The sequence below is a fragment of the Gopherus evgoodei genome, chromosome 3, assembly GCF_007399415.2.
Source record: "Gopherus evgoodei ecotype Sinaloan lineage chromosome 3, rGopEvg1_v1.p, whole genome shotgun sequence".
Taxonomy (NCBI): domain Eukaryota; kingdom Metazoa; phylum Chordata; order Testudines; family Testudinidae; genus Gopherus; species Gopherus evgoodei.
Window position 1 is genome coordinate 182,457,269 of NC_044324.1, and position 26,457 is coordinate 182,483,725.

The 26,457-nt window shown below is 46.1% G+C and overlaps 1 protein-coding gene across 4 annotated transcripts in view; it reads right to left on the minus strand.

Moving 5' to 3' along the window:
- TRERF1 (transcriptional regulating factor 1) overlaps nucleotides 1–26,457 on the minus strand; it is a 168,656-nt gene that overhangs the window by 116,660 nt on the left and 25,539 nt on the right. The window contains exon 3 of one of the 4 annotated variants that reach the window (XM_030557609.1): nucleotides 7,712–7,759. The exons of the other annotated variants lie outside the window; for them this stretch is intronic. The gene's annotated coding sequence lies outside the window, so the exon portion shown is untranslated. The remainder of the gene's footprint in view (nucleotides 1–7,711; nucleotides 7,760–26,457) is intronic. 4 annotated transcript variants of the gene reach the window in all.

The following is a 26,457-nucleotide window of genomic DNA, read 5'->3' on the forward strand; positions in this document are numbered from 1 at the left end:
TCTTTTCCAATTTGACTAACAGTTCCCCGTGCGGAACCGTGTCGAACGCCTTACTGAAATCTAGGTAAATTATATCTACCGCATTTCCTTTATCTAAGTAATCCGTCACCTTCTCAAAGAAGGAGATCAGATTGGTTTGGCACGATCTACCTTTACTAAATCCGTGTTGCAATTCGTCCCAATTACCATTGACCTCTATGTCCTTGACTACTTTCTCCCTTAAAATTTTTTCCAAGACTTTGCATACTACAGACGTCAAGCTAACAGGCCTATAATTACCCGGATCACTTTTATTCCCTTTCTTAAAAATAGGAACTACATTAGCAATCCTCCAATCATACGGCACAACCCCCGAGTTTACCGATTGCTTAAAAATTTTCGCTAACGGGCTCGCAATTTCACGCGCCAGTTCCTTTAATATCCTCGGATGGAGATTGTCCGGGCCCTCCGACTTCGTCCCATCGAGCTGTTCAAGTACGGCCTCTACCTCAGTTGCGGTAATATCCACTTCCATATCCACATTCCCGTTTATCATCCGTCCATCATCCCAAGGTTCACTAGTCTTATTAAAAACTGAAGCAAAGTACTTGTTTAGATGTTGGGCCATGCCTAGGTTATCCTTGATCTCCATTCCATCCTCAGTGTATAGCGGCCCCACTTCTTCTTTCTTTGTTTTCTTCTTATTTATGTGGCTGTAGAACCTTTTACTATTGGTTTTGATTCCCTTTGCAAGGTCCAGTTCAATGCGGCTTTTAGCCTTCCGCACTTTATCCCTACATGTTCTGACCTCACCAAGGTAGCTTTCCTTACTGATCCTGCCTTTCTTCCACTCCCTGTAAGCTGTCTGCTTTTGTCTTATCCCCTCTCTGAGTTGTTTGCTCATCCAGTTTGGCCTACGACTCCTGCCCATGGTTTTTTTCCCCTTTCTCGGGATGCAGGCTTCCGACAGTCTCCGCAGCTGCGACTTAAAGTAATTCCAGGCCTCCTCCGCATTCAAATCCACTAATTCCTCCGTCCAATCCACTTCCCTAACTAATTTCCTTAACTCTTTAAAATTAGCCCTCGAGAAGTCAAAAACCCTAATCCCAGATCTACATTTGTTTATCCTTCCATCTAGTTTGAACTGAATCAGCTCATGATCACTCGAACCTAGGTTGTCCCCTACCACCATTTCTTCTACGAGGTCCTCACTGCTCACCAACACCAAATCTAAAATGGCATCTCCTCTCGTAGGTACTTCAACTACTTGATGAAGAAATCCATCCGCTATCACATCCAGAAAAACCTGACCCCTATTATTCTTGCAAGTACTCGTCCTCCAGTCTATATCCGGGAAGTTGAAGTCCCCCATAATCACACATTTCCCCTTTGTGTTTACTTCATTAAAGACATTAAAGAGGTCTCTATCCATATCCCAATCAGATCCCGGCGGTCTGTAGCACACGCCAAGCACTATCTCAGGGGAAGCTCTAGTTGCTTTTTTACCCAATGTGATTTTCGCCCAGACAGACTCTGTCTTATCCATTCCATCGCTTCTTATTTCGCTACAGTTAATGTCATCATTGATGTACAAGGCTACTCCACCACCTTTGCCTTTCTTTCTGTCTTTCCTAAACAGCACATAGCCTTCAATACCCGTGCTCCAGTCATGAGTACTATTCCACCAGGTTTCAGTTATCCCTAAAATATCCGGTTTAACTTCCTGCACTAGTAACTCCAGTTCCTCCATCTTGTTACCTAGACTCCTCGCATTAGTGTACAGGCCTTTTAATTTTCGGCGTTTGGCATCAGTGACATTCTTTCCCCCGTCGTGCAGAGACCTTTTACCACCAGCATCACCTGCTACTCTGGTTTCTCCACTATTCCTCCTTGGATCAAATCTTGGGACCACAAGGGTATCCCCTCTCACTTTGTTTACTTTCCTCTCCAGGTTACATTCCGGCGTGGAGATCTCCCGAACATCTCCCAACCATCTCCCCCAACTTCCTAGTTTAAAGCTCTCTTGATGAGGTCGGCGAGCCTCCATCCTAGAATTCTATTTCCCTCCTTGCTTAGATGAAGTCCATCCTGAGCGAACAGTCGTCTATCCGTAAACGCTTCCCAGTGACCGTACATCCCAAAGCCCTCCTTATAACACCACTCCCTAAGCCATCTGTTGATCGCCATAATCTTGTCACTCCTTCGTCGCCCCGCTCTAGGAACCGGCAGAATCCCACTGAAGATCACCTGAGCCTCGATGTCTTTGAGCCTCTTCCCCAGTCTGGCATAGTCCTCCTTGATACAGTCCAGCGAGTAACTAGCCGTATCATTCGTTCCCACATGAAGGATAATCAATGGATTCTTTCCCGCTCCCGCTAAGATTGTATTCAGCCTCAGGTCCACATCCTGTATCTTAGCCCCTGGCAGACAGCACACCCTTCTGTTCTCCCGATCAGGTCTAGTTACAGGCCTATCCACTCTTCTCAGTAAAGAGTCTCCAATCACGTAGACTTGCCTTTTCCTGGCGACAGTGCGATTCTGCGGTCTATCCCCCACAGCAGGTGGTCGCAATTCATTTCGATTTGTATTCGCCCTTACAGTCCTCCTAGGGCTCACACTTGGTGTCGCCTCCATCGACTCCTCCCCTCTTTCTGCAGGACTAGCTGCTCGCCTCTTCTTCCTCGCCCTTTGTCCTTCAGCAGCCTGCTGTGCTCCATCTTCATTTCCCAACTCAGCAAACCTGTTCCTGAGTTCTATTTCTCCATCACTGGCCCGTCTTTTCCTCTGCCTGGTTCTCCTAGTCACATGCTTCCACCGTCCACTTTCCTCACCCAGCAGCCCCTCCTCAGAGTCCTTTGGTCTTCCTTCTATCTGCTCGTCTGAGCTTGTCCCCTGCGCCTCATCATGTCTGTGTTCCATCAACTGCTCAAATCCCCTTCTAAACTCAGCCAGAGTTTCCACTTGCATCTCCAGTCCTCTGACCTTTTCCTCCAGCAGCTCTATCAGGCGGCACTTCATGCAGGTGAAACTCCTTTCAGGTGCTCCCTCTAGGACCATGTACATGCCACAGCTACCGCATCCAGTCATCCTCAGTGTGTCTGCACCTGCTACCTCTGCCTCCATCGTAGCGCTCCAACTGTGTGCCTGGCAATCCACGCCTCACACCACTCTGCAGGCCACCAACAAGGGTTGGGCTGCTCGCAGACCCCTGCCTCTTCTCTGGTCTGCCTTCCTGGTTCCTCTGCCTTGGTCTCCCCTGTAACCTCCCCCTGGAAACTCCCACTGAAACTCCCCTGTTAGCCGCTCTGTTCGCCGCCTCCTGTGCCGCTGCAGCTGACTGTGCTACTGCCTGAGTGCCTGGCTCCTTATACAGTTATACAGATCAATCTAGATTTCTTGTTCAGGTGGGCTTATTTGAACATAGGCTTTAATACAGCCAAATGCAAGGTCACATCTCTAGAAATAAAAAGCACAGGTCACACTTACAAGACGGGAGACTGTACTGTGGAATGAAGTGACACTGAAAAGGACTTATGGTATGTCACTACAGAAGTTGGGAGGGTGCTTCCCAATATGGGCAGGCGGATGCGCTAGCTCAGGTTGAGCTAGAACACAAATAATAGCATGGTTGCTGCAGCAGCTCAGGCTGCTCCCAACTACAAAACCACCTGACCTCCCACCATCCATGACACCACAGCCACACTGCTATTTTTAGTACGCTAGCTCTGCTCAAGCTAGCACATCTGTCTACCCCTCCGCCCCCCATGCTGGAAAGCACCTTCCCAGCTGCTGTGTAGACATACCTTAGTGGCAATGGTAAATAATCAGGTGAACATGAGCTCCAAGTGCCAAGTGGATGCTAAGATGATGAACATGAACTTTGGATGCATAAGCAAGAGAATATCAAGTACATGTAGATGTATATGGCATTAGTGAAAACATTGATGGAAAACTGTGTCCAGTTCTGGTGTTCTTACTTCAAAAACTGAATTTAAAAAAACCAGAAAGCATCAAAAGTATAAGAAAAATTATTTGAAATCTCAATGGGCCTTCTAGTACGAGACTTAAGAAACTCAATCTATTTAGTTTTATGAGGGAAAGGTTTGGTGGTGACTTACCACCAAGATGGCCCAGTGCTTCAACAAGATCATCTCATGAATGAAAACAACTGGCTGAAGCTGAACCTGAGCAAAACAGAGTTGATGCTGCTGGGCAGAGGAAAACATTTTGAAGAGTTAGCAGCCACAGTGCAATCTCCTTTGATTAAAGGTACAGACCCACAACTGATCAAATCAGTTCATAATATAGGAGTACTCTTGGATTCCTCACTGACACTAAGCTCTCTCACAGCAACATCCTTGAGTAACGCATTCTGTCATCTCTTCTTGGCTACGAGACTTCAACCCATCCTGCCAAATGATGACCTGGACTCAGTTATTCACAACTTCCTCATCTCTCAGCTGGACTACAGCTATGTGATATACTTGGGTACAAAGGCTCCAGCACTTAGAAAGCTACAACTAGAACAGAATGCTGCAGCACACCTCCGCAGCAACACAGGCTAGTAGGAAACTAGTTCTCTGTTCTCTCATTGGCTTTCAGTAGAACAAATTGAATTCAAGGTCTCGATCCTTATCTTCAAGGCGCTCCATGGCCTGGGCCCAGAGTATCGAAAAGATTGCTTAAAGCTCCAGGATGAAGATGTGGTTGACAGTTTTGCTCCTCTCATCCAATGGAACTCTCTAACATTAAGAGTTAAGTTCATCCACACAGGAGACACAACTTTTTTGACCACGGCAAGACCATGGAATAAAATCTCTCAGCAACTACCAGCCATCCTTCTGCTCCAAGTGCAAGACTCATTTCTTTGAATTTGCCTTCTCTGAAAAATACTTAGCAGTATGTGTGTGGGTGGGTCTCTGTCTTGTTTTGGTACGCTTGTGTTTTAGTATTGTATTCAGTTAAACAGGAATTTGTACAGTAGGTTTTTTTGTGTGAAATGCAAGGCTGGAGTTGGCACCAGTTGGTAGTCTGAACTTTTTGTTTACTTAGATCAGGGGTCGGCAACCTTTCAGAAGTGGTGTGCCGTGTCTTCATTTATTCACTCTAATGTAAGGTTTCGCGTGCCAGTAATACATTTTAACTTTCTTAGAAGGTCTCTTTCTCTAAGTCTATAATATATAACTAAACTATTGTTGTATGCAAAGTTAATAAGGGTCTTAAAATGTTTAAGAAGCTTCCTTTAAAATTAAATTAAAATGCAGAGCCCCCCGGACCGGTGGCCAGGACCTGGGCAATGCGAATGCCACTGAAAATCAGCACACGTGCCACTGAAAATCAGCACACGTGCCATAGGTTGCCTACCCCTGACTTAGAGCATCACCATGGGGGCAGAGATAAGGTAGTTTGGATATCTGTCAAAGGCTCCCCTGAGCCAGGTACCCCATGGAGCAGGCTCACCTCAGGTTTTACACCAAACAGATGAACGCTGAGCTCAGAATAGCTACTTGGGCCTTACAGTCCATAACAAACAATAAATCCCTCGCAGAGATCCAAGGCAAACACTGTCAAGGTTAAGCCCCTAACTAGGCCAGGTTACTTGGGTTTGGGCAGGGACAGCCTTCCTTCCCTGGCTTCTCCTGATCCACAGTAGAAGCAGCCAACTCTTTTTATCCGGCCTGCTAGGCCCTGATTGGCCTCCATCTGCTCCTGGCCATTCGAGGTGCTGAAGGACTAACTCTTGCTGATTCTGCCTGCAGCTGATCATGGGAGGTCTCTTTAGGCAACCCCTAGGAGGTCCAAAGTTGCTGCTCTTCACTTTCCATCAAGGTCCCTTCTTAGTACAGGACACACTAATGTGGTGGGCCTTTGGCAGCAAATGCCTAGTAATCTCCATCACAGTACCCTACCTATCAATTTCCATATGTTAAAATATTTAGAGTTTTAGTAAATTTAATCTTAACTATGAATTTCCAAGCTTTTGAACAGTGTGTGTGTGGGGAGGCGAGTTGGTTGGTTTGGTTTTCTCCCCAGTATGTCCAAATTTGTTGTAAGGATTTTTAATCATTAATTACTTATACTTCTATCAACCTTAATTTCACCTCAGCAAAGTTATTGTCTCTGATATTGCTTATTTTTTAAAGACAGCCTGAACGTGGATTAGGGATAAAGACTAGGGTAGAGGCACTCACTCCTACCTTCCCATACTAGGGGTGAAATCCTCGCCATTTAAATTTTATTGCTCTCTGCATTTTCTTGACTTTTGTGTTTTTGGAGGGATTTTGGCTACAAGTGGAGAAAAAAATTTTTTTTTGGAAACTGGTGAACTTGTTTGTTACTTTGGTATTGTAAGTAAGTAATCCCTGTTCTGACTTACTTCGAAATCCACAGGGGGAAGGAGGGGAAATCAGCCAAAGACCTCACCCACCTACCAGTTCTAAGGAAGATATTTCTTTTTTTGTGGTATTTAGGAGCAGGGGTTTCTAATGAAAATGAACTTGCAGTCTTAAGTATGAAGAGGTTGCTCCCTCTTCATAGTAATGGTAATGACAGCTGCCTCTTATAAAACAGCATCATTCATGTACACAGCACTTTGCAAATAATTAAACTAATTATTGCATCACCCTGAAAAAAAAGAGAAATAGGATTATTGCCATTTCACTGATGGACAAACTGACTCAAAGAACTAAGATGTGTTACCCAAGGCCAAAGGGATTGTCACTGGTGGGGTCACAGTTAAAACTCAGAAGTTCCCAGCTCCATTTAAAATCCCTTATAGTTATGCCACACCACCTCCCTATATTACATGTGCATTACAAACACAGAGAAAAAACTGCGTATCAGCGTGCTTTGCTGGCAAAAACTGAAAATGGCTCTGTTCAATTTCCACATCTTTATCAACATTTTATAAGAAACTGAAGTCAGTGTCAACTATTCAGTGACTAGAGCAAATAATGTTACAGAAATTTTAGATATCTAAACAGTTTACAGTATAGTTGGGCCAGATAATCCATAATAAAACTGTTCACTTGGGTAAAAATCAAGATAAGAATCTTAAACAGGTTCCTAATTCCCCCATCCAATATTTTATAACAGAATACTCATGACATTTAAACTTGGGAAAGCTAGTGAGACAAAGATGGGAAGGGGGAAGTGGGTATTCCATTTCTACATTAAAAGCAGAACCGCAAAAACTCTGTTCTTTCAAAACATAGTACTTATTTAAATATACCAAAGACATACTAAATTTGTGGAGAAATGTCATGTCTAGTCCTCTCAGCCACTGATGTTAAACACGTTCTCTTGTAGTTTTCCTATAATTTGCTCAACGGGAAAGCTATTAACCTATTCACATTTCTTAGGATATTACTTGTACTTATACAGGGCATATTTTCCTACTTGACTGCCTAAAGTTAGACAACTAACTCCACATTTAGGCCCTTAAATGGTTTGTTTCTCCAAAAGTCCTGAACATCCACATTTCCATTGTTGTCAATGGGAGCTGCAAGTGCTCAGCACCTATGAGTGAAGGAGGGTGGGGAGAAATCAAGCAACTTTTACTTAGCTTTCTAAATTCACATTGGAGGCAGCTATCTTCATGTACTCAGGTTAGAAAATTTAGAAAATAATGGATCTGTGAGTTTTGCCAACTGCAGAAGAAAGAATTTTTTTCAATACTTGCCACATTCTCCATAATTTGTAGCAAAGAAAATAAAACTATAACTTATGTTACCTGTTGTATTTTTGAGATCAACTTTCTAATGTCTTCCTGAGCTGGCTTCTGTGGGGACAAAAGCATGTCATATGTTTAGGGGAATTATTCAAAACAGCGTAGTAAAAGATTTTTGTGTTCCTTTGAATTAACAAAACAAAACAAACAAGCTATAGTATATCCATTTAGTCAGAAAACACTTGCTTAGGGCTTGGCTACACTGGCACTTTACAGTGCTGCAACTTTCGCACTCAAGGGTGTGAAAAAACACCCCCCTGAGCGCTGCAAGATACAGCGCTGTAAAGCCTCAGTGTAATCAGTGCCGCAGCGCGCGCTGCAAGCTACACCTGTAAGGGATGTGGTTTACGTGCAGCGCTGGCGCTCCGACCACACTCACACTTCAAAGCGCTGCAGCAGCAGCGCTTTGAAATTTCAAGTGTAGCCAGACCCTTAGTTAGGCCCCAATCCTGCTCCCTAGAATTTCAAGTAATTAAATTCCCAATAACTTTCATCATGCAGTAACAGGCCATTACTACTCTATTGGTTTACTAAATCAGAGTTTTTCATTGCCAGGACCCATTAAAAAAAAAAGTTTGCAAAACAGAGTGTTACTGCAAAATGCATTAACAAAGTAGCTCCCGGCCATTAGTGGCTTTTAAAAATAATCTGAATATACATAAGTGTAACACTTTTCAGATGATCAGTATTAATCAGTAAAGTAATTCTGACACGTTAAGACAAGTAACCTTGGCATTACAACTCATTAAGCCCAAACTAGTGGGGACAGGAAGTCCCGGTCACTGTTATTTACTTGCCAGTTCCTTCCAAAAACCCACAGTGCAATTTCAATGAACAAAGTCATTTCATCTCATAGTGTTTCTTATAATGCTTTCATACTTCTGACCAACTTGTCAGCGAGGCCCCCAAGTGGAACTTGCAGAACCAGAATTAAGATTTACAAGGGCCTCAGGCTTTGGAAAGCGAAGAGAATAAAAGACCGCTGGCGGGAGGAAGGAAAGGTGCTCTGGTGGCAAGTCTGGCACCCACCAACACACTGCAGCATTACCCACTCTCACAGTCTTATTGTAAATCTCAATTTCTGTTCTGTTTTTTAGAAGGGTTCTCATGAATTTCTGACTGCTGGCTTCAACCCTATGAAATCTGCCCTTATCCAAAGGGGACAGCATCTCTTATTACTGTCAACAGAACCAAATCTACAGGCTGCCCTTAGCTATCTAGTTACCATGTCTCTGTCCTTGGTAGAGGAAAGTGAGGCTGCTTCCAGAAAAGATGGATGCCATCTTCCATCGGCTGAAATGGGGTTAACAGAAGGAAGATGGTGGCTCCTCAGTCTCCATACAAACCCCAGGCAGGGGACATGAGAATGTGGAGTTTCAGGAATGAGACCATGGGGGCAGCAAGAAAGGAAAATGTGCTAAGAAAGAGGATGTGCAGGGATGATCAGGGAAATGATCGGGGAGGTGGGGGTGGGGCAAGTAGGGAAGGAAATAGGAGGCAGACTAGGAGGGTGCAGGGAAATATGGTGTGGCAGAGAGAAACCTGTGGTAGGAGACAGAAGGTTAAGAGAGGGAAATATAAGAGAGCAAGTTAATGAGGTAGATGGGGGACTGGAGATTATAGGGGATCATGAAGCGAGAATATGAATGAGATAGCTGCCTATTCTGCCTTGTTAGGGATGGGGAGGGGGAATTATGAGTCACCGGGTGCCACCTCCTCTCACACACAACAGGAGAGAGTAAGTGCAGCCCCCTCCAAGCAGTGAACAGTGAAGCCAAATTTTGTGTATATTTAAGGTTATTTTTGATCCTGAAATTATCTCTCACAAGTTAGGGGTGGGGAGCTTCCCCATACAAGGTGAGAAATATCCAAAAGCAGGCAAAAATGTAATTTATTTACAGTTTTAAATCTGATTTTTAATCATGATATTTTGGGCTGTAACTCAGAGAAACAAACCCCTTGTAACTGAATCAGCTGGACCAAACCAGTTTGAGTACAAACCTTTAACTTTGTCCATATTAGCCATGATGTTTCAATTTAAAAACACCAGTTGCCCATCAGTTCTGCTGTTTAAACCATGTCAACCACAATGTCCTCTTGGAACCTTCCAGAGATAGTGAATAATGGAAGATTAAAAAGGTCAGTTATGCACTGTGGGATAGCAGCAGGAGGACTAGCTGAACCATTTTAGCTATTCTGTGCTCACATTAGCACTAAATCATTTCAGACTGAACAAGTTCTGTAGACCTTCTGAAAGCAAGTTTAATCTACACAGTTCTGAGAACACACACGTGTACATGTGACATGATTTACAAGCATTTTAGGTCACCATTTCTCAAATGTGGCCACCATGGCCACATCCAGCTACCAGGGGGTTTCCCTGCGGCCACAGCAGTTTACTGGGTGGGGGGGACCATCGGCCCCCCTTAGTTCCCTACAAGCTGCGCAGCAGCCTCTTCAGCGCCGCGCAAGTGCTCAAGGAACACATCCCTCCTCCTGCTGCAGCTGGGGCAGCATGGCCCCAGACTCGGCCGGAGCGGCCCAGCCCAGGCGCCCCTTCCCCGGCCGAAACCCAGCCCCAGCCCAGGCACTCCTCCCCTAGCTGGAACCCACCCCGGCCCAGCCCTGCTGGGGCAAAGGGGCACCTATCCTGGAGCTGCCATGGCAGGGAGAGGCGCCTCTCCCCGCCACAGTCCAAGTGCTGCTGCTGCAGGCAAAGAGAGCTGCAGGGAGTCCTCTCTCCCCACCATAGACCCGGAGTACCCTCCAGCACCCCTCATCCCCGGCGCCACCCCAGAGCCCGCAAACCCCTGTACCCCAACCCTCTGCCTCAGCCCTGAGCCCCCTCCCACACTCCGAACCAATTGGCCCCACCCCCCATCAACTAAATTTTATTATGTGCACCAATATGAAGGTGATGTGTGACATGGATAGGAAAAATTAAGAGGAAACACTGCTTCCCCTTCCTCCCTGCTGCTGCCTGTGACACCTCTCTGGAGACAGAGGTGTGACACAACGCTTAAGAAGCAAGGTGAGGAGGCAAGGGGAGGGCAAGCAAGCAAGGAGGTGAGTGGCAAGGGAGAAAGGAGGCAAACGGCGAGCCAGCAGCAAGATGAGGAAGCAGGCAAGGGAGAGAGGGTCTGGCTGCAAGTGCGGGAGTGAGGAGGCGAGCAATGAGCCACCAGCGAGCAGGGTTCTTGCAATGGGCAGGGGTGAGAGGTGGCAAGCAATGGTTGGGGGTGTGTGAAGAGGGATACAGGAGGCGAGCAGCAGGCGGGGGGGGGGGTCAGGAGGCAAGTGGCAGATGCACGGGCAGAGGGTGGCCGCATTCTGAGGCTACCAAATCATTTGTTGCGATGACTCCTGTAAATTTAGGTGGCCAGTATGGCTCTCAGAATGGTAACATTCTCTAAAGTTAACAAAGCCAGAGAGGAAATCATATTAAAAAAAGAGGGCAGGAGAGTTAGAAGGGCTGAATAAAGATAGGTTTTCCTTGTATTCTATCACCTTTCTGACATGGAATGATAGAACAATTAGCAAAGAAAAGACCATCCTGCCAAAATAAATAAACAAACGTATAAAATACTATTATTTATATATTTACATGGCACCTTTTACCTGAAGATCCACTAAATCACTCCACTAACTATATACATACATCACTACTGGAATGCAGCCACTGCTGGGGCTGAGGGTGGAACCTAAAAGGCATATACTATACTGCCCAACAGTGGATGCAAAGAAGAAATTTGACTGGACAGCAGGGCAAACTCCCACAACTTTCTACAACTATGTTTGGCTCTTTCATGTCCTTACAGCTCTGAGATGCATTTAATTTTTCGGCTTTTTCATGGACATCCACACACACACATAAGTAACCACACAGAAAATCTTTCATAACTGTTGTAGTTTGAGATATGTTGCTCATGTCCATTCCATTCTAGGTGTGCATGTGCCCATCTGTAGGAAACTTTTGCCTTAGTGGTATCTCCGTAGGGCCAGCTGTGCCCTCTGGAGTGCTGCGCTCATGCCATGGCATATCAGGCACCGCTGGCTCTACGACAAGAAGGAACTGAGAAGGCGACAACTCCAACAGAGGGGCAGGAGGGTGGGTAATGGAATGGACATGAGAAACACATCTCAAAGAGCAACAGTTACGAAAAGTAGGTAAATGTTTTTTTCTTCTTCGAGTGCTTGTTCATGTTGATTCCATTCTACATGACTCACAAGCAGTATCTATGGAGGTGGGCTTGGATTTTACTGCTTGGCGGCTTGCAGTACTGCTCTACCGAAGCCTGTTGTCCAGGGCCTGCTGGGTAAGCTCCTAGTGGGACATGAAGGTATGGACCGACAACCAGATGGCCACCCTACAGGGCCAAAAAGGCTGCCAAAGAGGCCTGCACCCTGGTAGAGTGGGCCTTGACTATTTCCGGGAGTGACACCTGTGCTAGATCATAGCAAAAGCAACTGCAAGCAGAGATCCAGGAGAAAATTATCTGAGCGGAAACAACTTGACCTTTCATCCTGTCGGTCACAGCGACAAATAATTGCGTTGACTTGCGGAATGGCTTGGTCCTTTCAATCTAATAGGCCAGAGCCCTCCTGACGTCCAGGGCATGTAGCCTTTGCTCCTCTTCCGACTTATGCAGCTTTGGATAGAAGACCAGCAAGTAAATTTCTTGGCTCAAATAAAACTGAGACCCCACCTTAGGAAGGAAGGCTGGGTGCAGTCTTAGATGGACCCTGTCCTTGTAGAAGACCCTGTAAGGTGGCTCTGAGGTGAGCACCCGAATCTCGGATACCCGGCAGGCCGACATGACCGCGACCAGGAACACGACCTTCCAGGAGAGGAGGAGAGAGCAGGAAGCCAAAAACTCGAAGGGGGAACGCATGAGCCGTGACAGCACCAGACCCAAGTCCCACAGAGGAACAGGATCCCTGACGTGTGGGTAGAGGCACTTCAGGCCCTTGAGAAATCTGGCTGTGACATCCTGAGAGAAAACCAACCTGCCTTCAAGCAGTGGGTGAAAGGCTGAGACGATCATTAGATGGACCTTGATGGATGAGAACTACAAGCTCTGAAGCTTGAGGTACAGGAGGTAATCTAGAATGATCTGCAATGTGGCTTGCTTGGGACAGAGCCCCTTATTTGCCATCCAGCAAATGAATCGCTTCTATTTGGCCAGATAGCTGGCCCTGGTGGAGGGCTTTCTACTGCCCAACCGGACTCGCTGGACCTTTGAAGAGCACTGCCATTCTTGAGTGTTTAACCACGCAGCAGCCAAGCCATCAGATGAAGCGCTGCCAGGTTTGGTTTCAGGAGACTTCCGTGGTTCTGGGACAATAGGTCTGACCTGAGCGGCATCCAGAACAGGGTCACCAGCGAGAGGTCCAGCAGAGTGCTGAACCAGTGTTAGCATGGCCATGCCAGTGCTATGAGGATGACCTCTGCTGTCCACGATCCTCATGAAGATCAAGCAGAACAAGGCAATGGCACCAGAGGGAAGACATACATCAGAGCCCCCAACCAGATCGAGATGCTTCTGCACCTGGTCTGAGGACTGGCCCCTTATCAAACAGTCACCAAGGTATGGGTAAATTTGGACTACCCGACGGCACAGTAAGTGGCCACTGGCATTATACACTTTGTGAACACTCTTGGGGCCAACAAGAGACCAAAGGGAATCGCCGTGAACTGGAAATGGCGCTGGCCCAACGTTAAACAGAGGAAACGCCGGTGCTCCAGGAATATAGAAGTATGTGTCCTTTAAATCAAAGGGGGGGTACCAGTCTCCTAGATCTAGGGAGTGGATGATGGAGGTCAGGGAGACCATAGGAAACTTCAATTTTTGAAACACTCATTGAGGCGGCAGAGGTCTAGAATAGGTCTGAGGCCCCCTTTTGCCTTCAGAATGAGGAAGTAATGGGAGTAAAATCCTCTTCCTTCCATGTGTTGGGGAACCTCTTCCACTGCCCCTAGGCACAGGAGGTTTTTGACTTCCTGAACGAAGAGTTGCTCGTGAGAAGGGTCCCTGAAGAGGGAAAGTGACGGGGGGATGGAAGGGTTGGTCAGCTACAAACTGCAGGATATAGCCCGACAAGACGGTGACAAACACCCAGTGGTCCGAGGTGACATGGGACCAAACTGACTGGAAAGAGCGCAGGTGGTTGAGCAAGCCGGGGAATGGATCCGGTGCAGTGACTGGGGCATCGTTCTCGGGCGCACTCTCAAAATAACTGCTTTGGCTGCCTTGATATCTGGAAGGATCGGGCTCGGCAGGTGGATGAGAGGACGACCAGTGGCATCACTTAAAACCCGTCTTTGTCCTCCTCTTTGTAAGAGCCAGAACGAGGCATACCCCAAGACCTTGACGACAGCAAGGCGGCAGGGGGGCAGAACAGTTTTCTGGCATGCTGAGGAGTATGTAGGCCTAAGAAGCAGAGGCTGGCCTGGGACTCTAGCACCAGTCAGCTCCGAGAAAAGCCCTGTTCCCTCAAACGGGAGGTCCTGGAGGGTGGACTGCATTGCCTGGGACAGCCCATAGGTCTGTAACCAGGAGCTATGCCTCATGGATATTGCAGAGGAGACCACCCTGGACGCCGAGTCCGTGGTGCCCCAGGCCATCGGGAGGACACTCCTGGCTACTGCCTTACCCTCCTCTATGAGAGTGACGAACTCCTGCACCAGATCCTGTGGGAGGTTCGCTTTGAACTTTCCAACAGAGTCCTACAGGTTGAAATTGCATCTGCCAAGTAGGGCCTGATGGTTAGAGACCCTAAATTGGAAGCTTGCTGTGGAATAAATTTTTCTGACACACAAGTCCAGCCTCTTGGCATCTTTATTTTTTGGGGTGCCACACGACTGGCCGTGCCTGGCCCTTTCATTAATAGCAGACACAACCAGGGACCCCACAGGACGGTGCATGTATAAGTATTCAAACCCCTTTGTGGGGACATAGTACTTCTTTTCTGCCTTCTTGGATGTGGGCAGAATGGAAGACTGTCAGCCACACCAACTTGAGAATCTTTAGGACCCCTGGGTGAACAGGCAGACGACAGAATGACATTGAAGAGGTCATTGGGCTCCTCAGCTAGCTCCTCAACCTCCAAGTTCAGGTTAGCTGCCTCCCTTTTAAGTAGGGCTTGGTGCTCCCTGAAGTCATCGGGGGCAGGGGTGAGCTACCAGTTTGCAAGGGCCCCACCACCTCCTCATCCGAAGAGGATGAGGATGAGGATGACTCTAAGGCCGGAGGCTGGGGGGCATCCTCTTGCTGCAACGGGGTCTGCTCCACAATCGTCGGGGCCTCCCTTGGGGTCACTGCTTCAGACTAGGCCCTGTGCTCCAAAGCTGGTGCTGGCTGTGCTCGGGGTAGCTTGTCACCGGCCTGGTCGTCTGAGCTGGTGTCTTGCCGGGATCCGCCACGCAGTGAGGTGTCTGTGGTACCAATCTGCCTAACTGGTCTTTGGCTGCCGGGCCCACCTCAGGTGCAGATAGGTCAGGACCCCCGCCTCCCCAGAGTCGGAGGTGGGTCCCTGGCTGGGCTAGGGGGTCCGACCACAGCAGTACCCCTGAGAGCCTCCATTTGCTGACACAAAGCCTAGCTCAGGTCCTTTGCCCGAAGTTCCTTTGTGCGGTGCCTGTGGACCAGACGACAGACTGCTTCTTTGATACTGGCAAGGGGGAACGGTGCTGGGCGGATCCCGGTGCCAGCAGTGCACTGAGGGCTGATGCCGAAATACAAGGCGTGGAGTCAGAGTGCAAGAGCTCCAATGCCAGGCACAGAACAGCCGTCATGAGGAGGGCCCTTAACCAAATGTCTTGCTCTTTCTGAGTCTGGGGATGAAAATGTTTGCAGATCCAGCACTTGTCTTTTCAATGGGGCTCCCCCAGGCACTTCAGACAACTCTCGTGAGGGTCGCTGATGGGCATCGACCAGCTGCACTCAGAACATGGCTTAAAGTCTGGGGAGCGGGCATGTCCCGCTCCAGGACAAAGACCCAGTCAGGACTCTTAACTACTAAACTACTACTAAAACACTTAACTAACTAATCACTGACTAAATAACAAAAGAAGAACGATCTGAATAGTGAAGAATCACTAATGCTCCTGCTAAGCAAGACCAGGCATTCCAACCAATCATCATGTGCGGTAAGAAGGAACTAAGACGGCATCAGGCCAGTGGTGCCTGATATACTGAGGCATGAGCACCACAGCTGGCCCTACAGATACCAGTAAGGCTAAAGTCTCCGACAACTGTGCCCATGATCACCTAGAATGGAATCGACATGAGCAAGTATTTGAAGAAGAACTTAATCTAATTTGGAAGAATAAAGGGCTGAGTTTATTCTACAGGGATGTGAACCTGTGGTACTGAGGAGTTTAGGCAATCTGCGCATCAGGGCTATTCACTTCACACAATGCGCTCCAATGACAGCCAAAAGACAAACAGGAAGTCATGAGTGGCATATAAACTATAGTGATTTAAGGGATTCAGAAAAGATAACATTAGGCACAGAAGTTACAGCACTGGGTGGTGGCGGATTATCAACAAATTAATAAGCAGTTCTTCCACGTTCGTTCCTATTCAAAACAATTCTAACTGTTCATTGTTCTGACTTTAGGATTCTAGTACTTAAAGTCAGTATACAGCAAAATAACCTGAAATAAGAATGAAAGCCCAATTGTAGGATTTTTGACAGTCACTTGCACACCTCCCACATGTCATTCCTCACCATGAAACTGCTGAATGTCTGGGTTAGATACTGAAAGTTGACTGAAGGTTACCTTTTATTTCCAAGTATTAACACTATTAGTCAGCAAACTTTACCTCTCCCCAGCACTCTGGTAAAAGAAAAGATAGGTTTCAACTTAGAACTGCAAGTCCTATGCCTACTACTACTCAGCCTCTCTTGCAATATTTCAAATGTGAAGTGATTATTTAACAGGGGAACAAAAACAAAAATGTTCAGAGTTAACATGGCTTAACTATTTTTTTTGTTTTTGTAAATGCTTCAAATATACATTAACTTTATTTGTTACTTTATTAAGGGCTTAAGTTCCAAGATATTCACCAGGATTAACTTAAATATTTTATAGTTTTAGCATTTGTTTTTCCCCTGCATCAGAAGGAGTCTAGTTATCTTAGTCTTCTTAAACCTAAATACTGGCCTCCATTATTCTAGAAATTAAAGATCTGATCTACATGGGAAGATCCTCGTACCTGCAAGCAGATGTATTTACTTCACCTGGGTTTCGTGTAACGGTCTACCAGCACAAGTTAGCTCACAGGATCAAAGCCTACATTTGGTGTACTTATTATTAACAACAAATTACGTTACTGTAGTTACCAAAGGATTGTGATGGACACTGTACAAACTCAGAATTAGGTCTACAATGCAAATGAAGGTGTAACTATAGCATGGGCTGGCATACCTGCACTAGTTTCAATCTAGCAAACATGGATAACAAAAGCCGTGAAAATGTGAGGACATGGACCCCAGCGTGGGCCAGCAACCGAAGTTCATATCCAGGACAGCCTCCAGGCTTGTGCTGGAGTGGCTGTCCCACACTGCCACATCTTTACTACCACTTATTTCTGCCAACTAGATTAAAGCCAGCATGGGGATGCTGCAATCAGACTTCCACTTACAGTGTAGGAATACCCAGAGATATAGACAGTCTCTGCCCAATAACAGACAAAGGACTGGAGACAGAGATACAATATATAAGTAAATGAATATCATTATCTTTGGCACCATGAAGTTCACGGGGAGGAGGATGGGGGCGGGACACAAACTGGGAACAGAGGCAGGGTGAACAATTTGCACTATTGTGTGGGTTTTTATGGACAAATATTTTACATACCATGCGCATCTCCTCACCCTATTCAGAATACTGTAAGTCAAAACATCCTGATTCCATTTGCAATAAAGAAAATCTTTTACCATCATCTGAAAACAAATCAGCAGCAGCATACAAGTCTTGCAATTCAGAAATAAAAATCTAATAATACTGTATAAGTTAGGAAAAAGGTGAGTTCTGCCCTCAAATTAATTAGCTAGCATTAGGGGATTGAATCCCCTGCAATGGTCTTGCAATCCTGGATATAAAAGTAATAAGAATGTTTGTTATAACATGCTCTGTAAGAAATACTGGGAGAGATTCCCCTCCCAGAAAGGGGTTGGAAGGTCAAATGGTGCAATTTTATGACTAGATGTGTCAACCTAATAAAACGCAGCACCATCACATATACATAGCTAAATTATGTAATTATGAAGATGAGGGAGTAAGAGCATTGGCCAGGGGTACTCGTGTCATATTGTAGACGTTTCTACAAATCCCCATCAATGCATCTAAATCCTGACACGCAACACTTCAACTACAGCCTAAGGCACAGTCTATGCATAAGCAACCAGTTATTAAACATGGTAATTTTTTTAATAAACTAACATATACCACGGACTGAGAAACAAAATCCCCAAAATTAAAAAAGTAATGAGACTGGCCCCAAAATCATGAGGGCTTTGTTTTTAAATAAAGAGACTATATCAAGTTTTTTTAGGCTGTCTTAATTTTTTAACTCCCCATTCCACGTGTGAGACAATTAGGGTTCCCCACTCTGAGCACCAGACTATGAGCTAAGAAATGCTGAGGTATAGGCCCAGCTCTGACAACTATGACTTTAGACAAGTAGCTAGAGCTTCACACTCTAAGATGCCAACCATCCACAATTCCAACTGAAGTCAATGGGAGCTGCAGGTGCCAAGAACCTCTGAAAAGGCAGATCCCTTAACCATTCTGTGCCTCAATTTTCCCATCTGTAAAATGGAAACAGTACCAGTTTCCTATCTAGCAGGGGTGTTGTGACAATTCATTTTTGTAAAGCACCGTGAAGATGAAAAATGTACACTTACAACACTGTAAGTATTAAAAATGCTTCATATTATGAATGCTGTTTCCTCATCCTTCATAGACTAAATTCATTATCACTATTTCCTCTTTTTGGTTATCACTTGCACTACTCATCCATTTTTGTTGTTAGGAACTGATCATTTGTTTTTGCTGTTACCAGACAAGGGTAAATAAGTGGCCTTCACTATAATTTTGTTTTCTCTAAACGAGGATCAGCTGTTCTGACCATATAAGAGCAAGATTTAAAAACACACACACACACACCCCAACCAGAAGATTGGCAGCCTTGATTGTGATCTGATGCAAGTGATATAGGGGGACGAATGCATACTCATGGAGACAACCTTCAATAGCCACTGATACTCCCACATCTGATACTCCTTGATGAAACATAGGAGCTTTGTCTTATAACAGACTTATTCAAAGTGATACAAGATACAAAAGTGAGATCTTGGAAGAGTGTTGCCATTTTCATAATGTAATGATACTGTAATGATAAATAATAATAATAGTGTGTGATAAGCATGTCATAAAAACACATTTTATATTTCCAGGATCACTGCTTTTATAATTTATACTCGGGTAAAAGGAGAAAATCCCTGGAAATATTCATTTTTAGAAGGAGGTTCACAATACTTGATATTTTAGTGAAAGAGGTTCACAGGTTGTTAAACTTTGGTAACCACTACCGTATTGTCTCAGTGATCAATCTTCTTCTACTAATAAGCAAAAGCCATGTGTCCATGCTGTCTTCCAGGTCTGTCCAAAGCCTTTGATACAGCAAAATGTTGTTGACTGACAGAAGTGGATGGAATTAATTATGAGTAGCTCTGGGAAGTTGCTCTTCTACCCTGAAGGCTGTCTCTTGCAGAGCACCACAGGTTCTATTCCATCGATTCTCATGTGTAAGAGGCATGTGCAGACGGACCCAAGGTTGAGAGGCTGCTTGGCTTGCAATGCCATCATCATGTGGCAGCCAAGGTCTACCTTTGTTAGTAGGACAAAGATGTCCTTGTTTTCCCAAAACCAGACTGAAATGTGAGCTTGGACGAGACTGAGCTGGGGAGCTCAATCTATACAAGATGTAGGTGTTACTGATGGTTCAGGGACACTTTTTCTGACACTTTTAGGGATGTTTATGAAAAGAAAAATTTGGGAGGAATTAGGAAGGTTGCTTAGACCTCTCTCTCCTCTCCTCCTCCAGAGAAACCAGGACCTCTCCCTCCCATGCTACCCTCTCCCCAGAGAAACCAGGACCTCTCCTCAACCCATCTATGGTCAAGGGAGGGGGCCCAGATTCCCTCCCCATTGTGTCCCTGACCCCGACCCCCAAAGGAGCAACCACCTCAGGAAAGCTGTCCTTCTACGCTGCCAAGGGCCTTTAATTACTTTGGCCAGTCCCAGGCCTGGACCTCCTTCCTGGGATGATTCTTCTCCTCTTATCCCTCCTTTGTCACATCCCACTCTCCTCCTCTGCTGCTGCTGTCTCTTCCTGTCCCCTCTGGATTCTCCTCCAGCATGGACTGTACAGTGCGGGTCTGAGAGGAGGCAAGACACAGGGACTGTCAGTGGAGTTTGGGGTGCTGCCAGATTCACCATCCAAGCTACAGGCTGTGTGCAGAACTAACTGCCCACATGTACCTTGCTGATGTGCTCTAGGTACCAAGAGTGCACTAACAGTGTAGCAGAGCTCACACAGAACAGCTAACGTGGGGCACACAGCTTGTCACTTGGGTGGTGAATACAGCAATGTCCCAACTCATTCAAAATCGCTGCAACTTGCCTCCTATCAGGCCCTCATCACGCAGTCAGTGCATGTGGTCCAGGATGACAGAGAAGAACAATACCCCTCCGCCCCCCGACTACTAAGGCGTTATCTGCTGTTTTTGTCATGAGTGGTGAGGAGTAACTCACACACATGTGCATGTTTGCTAAATTAACAGATTTATGCCTGAATTAGTAACTTTGTAATTACATGTAAAAAGTGGGAGGATTATGGAAAATTAGTGAAGGCTGGGATCTCTGCAGGGGAAATATATTGTCTATCTACTCTTAATCCAGTATGCAATATGGACTATTTGAACCTCACCTGCTCCTCAGAGGGCAGAAGAAATGCTTCCCCCCCCTACAATTTATACCTAGTTAGGAGATTTTGACCTCTACTCTCAGATGTTGTCCTTATCACACTTTACCTTGGTCAGTGACGTGCTGCCAAAATACCAACAAAGAGCTCCCTAAGATTCATCTCTCCTTCAGTGACACATGTGATATTCCCTGGATAAAACAGCCCCATCCTCCCTCTCTCTCAAAAAACCCCCAGCCTATTAATTGTACTCTTCTGACATTAAAAAAAAACAAATAAAAAATATCATTTATATACTCATCCAATCCTCAAATCCAACAATCCTTTTACCCTCACCCCACCCAAATGCAACAACCCTTCCACCTCTAAGCCATCATACTTCCCACTCCCTAGAGCCTTAGATCCTCCAGGTGGCTTCTGTATAGCAGTGGTTCTCAACCAGGGTCCGGGATCCCTTGAGGGGCCATGAAAAGGTTTCAGGGGGTCTGCCAAGCAGGGCCAGCATTAGACTTGCTGAAGCCCCACTTAATGGAGCTGAAGCCTGAGACCTTCAGACCCACCACCCGTGACTGAAGCCAAAGTCTGAGCAGATTAGCTTCACAGGGGCCCCTGTGGCATGGGGCCCCAAGCAACTGTCCTGCTTGCTAACCCCTAATGCCGGCCCTGGTTTTTATATGCGGAAAACCAGCTGTTGTACTACAGGTGGGACATGGAATTTTTAAAGCATGGCAGGGGAGGGCTCAGAAAGAAACAGAAGCCCTGCCATATAGGGCAGCTACTGCCAAAACCAACGGCCATAAATGGCAGGCGGATTATCCTGTGACCTCTGGCTGTGGGGGCCATTTGGTTAGATGGGGAGCGGGGTCTCCTGGTGGTGGTCCACTGAGAATGCACTCCCTCTCTCTGGTTCCTAAATTGGGAAGGTCAACCCTGACTGCTGGGTATCTACCACAGCTGGTGCGTTGTGTGGCCAGGGGAATGCTTGGATCAATTGCGAAACATGCTGTTTTCCCTGCTGGTAGTATTGGAGATATCCTCTGCGGGTAATGGGGCTTCAGGCTCAGTCCCAGTACAGACTCTGATCTCAGTGCTGGGCAGGCAGGTACTGCTGGGGGTTGTTGTAGCTGTGGCACCCTAACATGGTAATCTTGGCCTTGCCTCTTCTTGGTCAGCAGCTGGAGTGACCTGTAGAGGGGCAACATATCCTATCTCTAAAAGTGCATGGGAAAATGCTGGTGGAAGACACAGAAGGGGAGTGCCACCTACAGCAACTACTACAGCGGCTGCACCAGTTTGCAACCGTGTGTTAGAGAGATCTATCTCCCTCTCTCCCTCCCTGCCAACCTCACAAAATGAAACTAAGAACTCCTGACCTTATAATGGGGAGTGATATCAATCATTATCACGGTACATGCATTTATCATCTAAGCTTCAGCTTCAATGCCAGTAAGGGCTTTTTTAATAACTCTGCTTAACACAGAACTCCCCAACCCACAAAAGAAACTTACACCACTTACTCAGGAAAGGCCTGAATGAAGAGATAGTCCTTGTATCATATGCTGAAAGAAAGTAAACCCAAGCCCCTAGAATGGAAGAAATCACATTCTAGAGGCAAGAGCCTCTGCACTTAGAACACTCTACTAAAAATCCCTTTTCTGCTCCTGGTTTCACTGCACAACCTTCCTTCAAGAGTCCATTGCTTCTTCTCCAGTCAGTCTAAGGTGAAGGGAGGTTACCTTGTGATAAGAGGTATATTCTTCCCCTAGGGTCTGAGCGCAGGGGCTACACAGCACTCCCAGCCCTGCTAGCACCATAAGCACAAAACCGAGATTGGCCTAAAAAGTCAAAGTGCTGCTCCTAGACTGCAGGGATATACCCTCAATACAACCCAGTTTGCATCTGTCCTTCCAAGTTTCCCTCTGACCTTACAGTACCTTGGCATGCTCCCGTTCTGGGGTTCTGTGCTCCCAATTCTTCTGTGTCTCTGTGTAATCAGTAATGTGAAACTGATATTATCTTCTCAGTTCTCTGTGGTCTTCTTGTCTAGCCATGAGAAGTGCTCCTTGCAGCACATTCATAGTTCTCCATTGCCCACGGGATGGAAAAAGAGAGTAAGAAAAGAAGAGAGGAATGTTAATCTCTCCTCCTTCCCCTCCAGCTGAAGTCTGTGCTTCTACCACACAGAGGCTTCCCAAGGGAGTAAAGGCCATAAAATCTGTGGAGTCCAAAGCTGCTGGAGAAAAGTGACTGAAAAATGGCTGCAAGCTGTTGTCTCTTCAGTTCTGCTGCTGCAAGGAAGGCTAAAACCAGTCAATGAGTTGCTGATGGAAGATCAGCCTATGGAGTCTTCAAAAAAAATGCAGGCCCTTAATTCAAACCCATCCCATACCCTGGCAGGAACATCAAAGTTGGCCTGATCCAAGATTGGATCGGTTTCACTGTTGTTCCTGCAGATGCTGTTATGTAAATATCTTGTGAAGGACAGGCAGTATAGGTGGTACCCCAGCTGTGAGACACTCGCTATGGAGAATTTTTAAAATGAAGTGACAGAGGAAGGCACATGGGAAGATATGAAAACCTGCGATCATGCAAATTTAAATGGATAGAATCTTACCATACTCCTGATGTCAACCCCACGCTTAGGAATCACCCTCTGTAAACAAGCCCATCTCTTCACGACAAGCTTATAAAAAAGAGTATGCAGTAAAATATCAATGGATGAAATAGTAAACTTTGAGCAGTGGCTACTACACATTGCTATATTTTGTTTCCAAACAGAGTCCAAGTATGCACAGTACTGTATATATGCCATATACAAGGATGCGGAAGAAGCCCTAAGCAGGAAACAGTAGCTAGCATTAGATTAGCACAGCTCACCGAAACGTAATAGTATGCTCACATCTGTTTCTGATTTGCAAACCCTGCTGACATGACGTAAGAGGTTATTTGGAATTAAAATAATCAAGCTAAACTGAACCAAATATTTCTCAGTAACAGATGGGTAAAACTTAAAAAAGATGTCAACTTGTGAATTGCCAAACATGACACTGTTTCTTTCCATGCCACTCAACCCCCATTGTGACAGAATTTAGCCATCAAGAAAGGTACCAGGCTGACTGCTCTGGGGTTTCCTGTTCAGAATAGATGCAGCAAGAATGTTTCACCTGCATAGCACCCCCTCAAGGCAACACAAACAATCCTCACTTAGAGGGACTCCCTCTATGGGTGAGAGGATAGGTTAGTCTCAGTAGCCTGTGGAGATTTCCCCAAGTATCAGTGCCAGGGCAATAGTGCGATTGAGGATGTGAACACCTAGCTGCCAGGAAATGGATTGAGACTATTCACATCTTTAACAGATCACCAAGAATTCTCTGGATGGTAACGACTTGTGGTTACTAATGACTAAGGGCTTGATTGTTCTCATGCAATTTTCCCTGAACAACATCCAGAACAATGAGCATCACTCTAGGGGAGCAATGCAGAGAAGAAACTGGGCCACAGAGAAATAGGATTCCTTACCATTAGCAGAATACTACCCCCTGCACCAGGTTGGAGTGAGGAGCCAAGCTTCTGCTCACTCACTTGGGAAGGGAAGAAAGAGACTGTGCATAGCATCCACTTACTCCTACAGCCTCAGACCCAGGTTCAAGGAGCCTATGTATGAGTTAGGGTTACCAACTTTCTACTGGTACAAAACCAAATACCCTGGCCATGACCTGCCCCCCTTCCGAGGCCCTGCTCTTGCCCCCTGCCTTCTCTAACGCCCCACACCCTACTCACTCCATTCCCCCTCCTTCTGTCCCTCACTCTCCACACCCTCACTCACTCATTTTCACTGGGCTGGCTCAGGGAGTTGCGGTGCGGGAGGAGATGAGGGCTCCAGATGTGGGGTGCAGGCTCTGGGGTGGAGCCAGAAATGAGGAGTTTAGGGTGCAGGAGAGGGCTCCAGGCTGAGGCAGTGGGTTGGGATGTAGGAGGTGGTGAGGGCTCCGCTGGGGATGCAGGCTCTAGAGTGGGACTGCAGATGAGGGGTTTGGGGAGCAGGAGGGTGCTCCGGGCTGGGATCGAGGGGTTCCGAGGGCGGGAGGGGGATCAGTGCTGGGACAGGGCTTTGGGGTGCTGGCTCTGGGCGGCGCATACCTCAGTAGCTCCCAGAAGCAGCAGCATGTCCCCCTCCAGCTCCTATGCAGAGGCGAAGCCACGCGGCTCTGCACATTGCCCTGTCCGCAGGCGCCGCTCCCACTAGGCGCAGTTTCCGACCAATGGGAGCTGTGGAGCCAGCACTTGGGGCGTGAGCAGCATGCAGAGTCTCCTGGCTGTCTCTACGTGTAGGAGCCGGGGGTGGGAGGGGACATGCCGCTGCTTCTGGGAGCCACGCGGAGCCAAGGCAGGCAGGGAACCTCCCTTAGCCCCACCGACCAGACTTTTAACAGCCCAGTCAGCAGTACTGACTGGAGCCGCCAGGGTCCCTTTTCGACCAGGTGTTCCAGTCGAAACCCAGACACCTGGAAACCCTATTACTATGAGTGCATCCCTTCTATGTCTGTATCCCCACAAATGACCAGATAGGCCAGATCAAGATCTGGCCCTTAAGTTGGAAATAAGCCAGCGATCAAGAAGAAAAACATTTAGTAGTCTCGTCAAACAATCCCTTTCCATTCCTTGGTCTGAAACTCTTCTATTCCACTGGCATGGTAAGTCCCCATCCCACGCACCAACCTTCTCTCAAGACTCGTATTCCATCCTGAAATTATGATTGTGTCAACAAAAAAAAAAGGGAGGGGGCGCTGATGCTACAGTTCGTTCCTTAACAGTGAAATTTCTTGCTGTTAACTTATGCCATTATTCTAACTGTATTTAAACACAGCTTTACGTATTTTTCCTATCTTGTTATCATTAAATAAAATTTGCGAAAACCTCTCTTTTACACACACGCACACTTCAGACTGTTTACACATTTAGTCCAAGAGGATGTCCTCATTTTATAAACAATCTGACTAGTGACTGCATTATTAGCAGGGGAAAAAATGACTTGAAGATAAAAACTTAGGCAAAACACTGTCTGCTAAAGCCCAAAAGTGGAACAAAGACTAAACACCGGAGTTAAAAAAAAAAAGGGGATTCATAATTAAAGCTGAGGAAATAAATAATAGCATAACATATACTCAACTAGTTTTGCCCTTCCCCTACTTACAGAATATTCTTGAATATATTCATATTTGACAGTTTAAGATAAAAAAACACATTGATTGTGAGCAGGTCACTGTGACTATCTGATACAACATTCTAAATTTGACTTGTGTTGGTTAGTTATAACTGGTTACACAAGTCATGTGGCATTGTTTGTGTTATCTGATAGGATGAGCACACCACTTACCAGGAAAAGCACTTGAAGAGCCATGACCTGAGTCACAGATAAACAGGACCAGGAAAGCATATACTGTAACACTTTAAACCTTTTCCTTTCTGGGATATACAGGCCTTGCCTTGATTTCCTCTTACCTTATTATTCCGAGGGGGAGAGGAGGGGCTATACTCTACTACAAGATTTACTGACTAGGTTCATCATGTAAATTTAGTTTTCTTTTGGCTCACAGTTTTTTTACACATGCATATATAGTCCTAGTTGCAAAGAGTATGGTCTGAACCTTGCGTAGCTTGCTTAATTTACTGCCTCAAGGCTATGAGAGGGATATTGAGAAATCCATCACTCCATATGAAATATATTATTTCCAGTGTGAATATTTGCAGAAG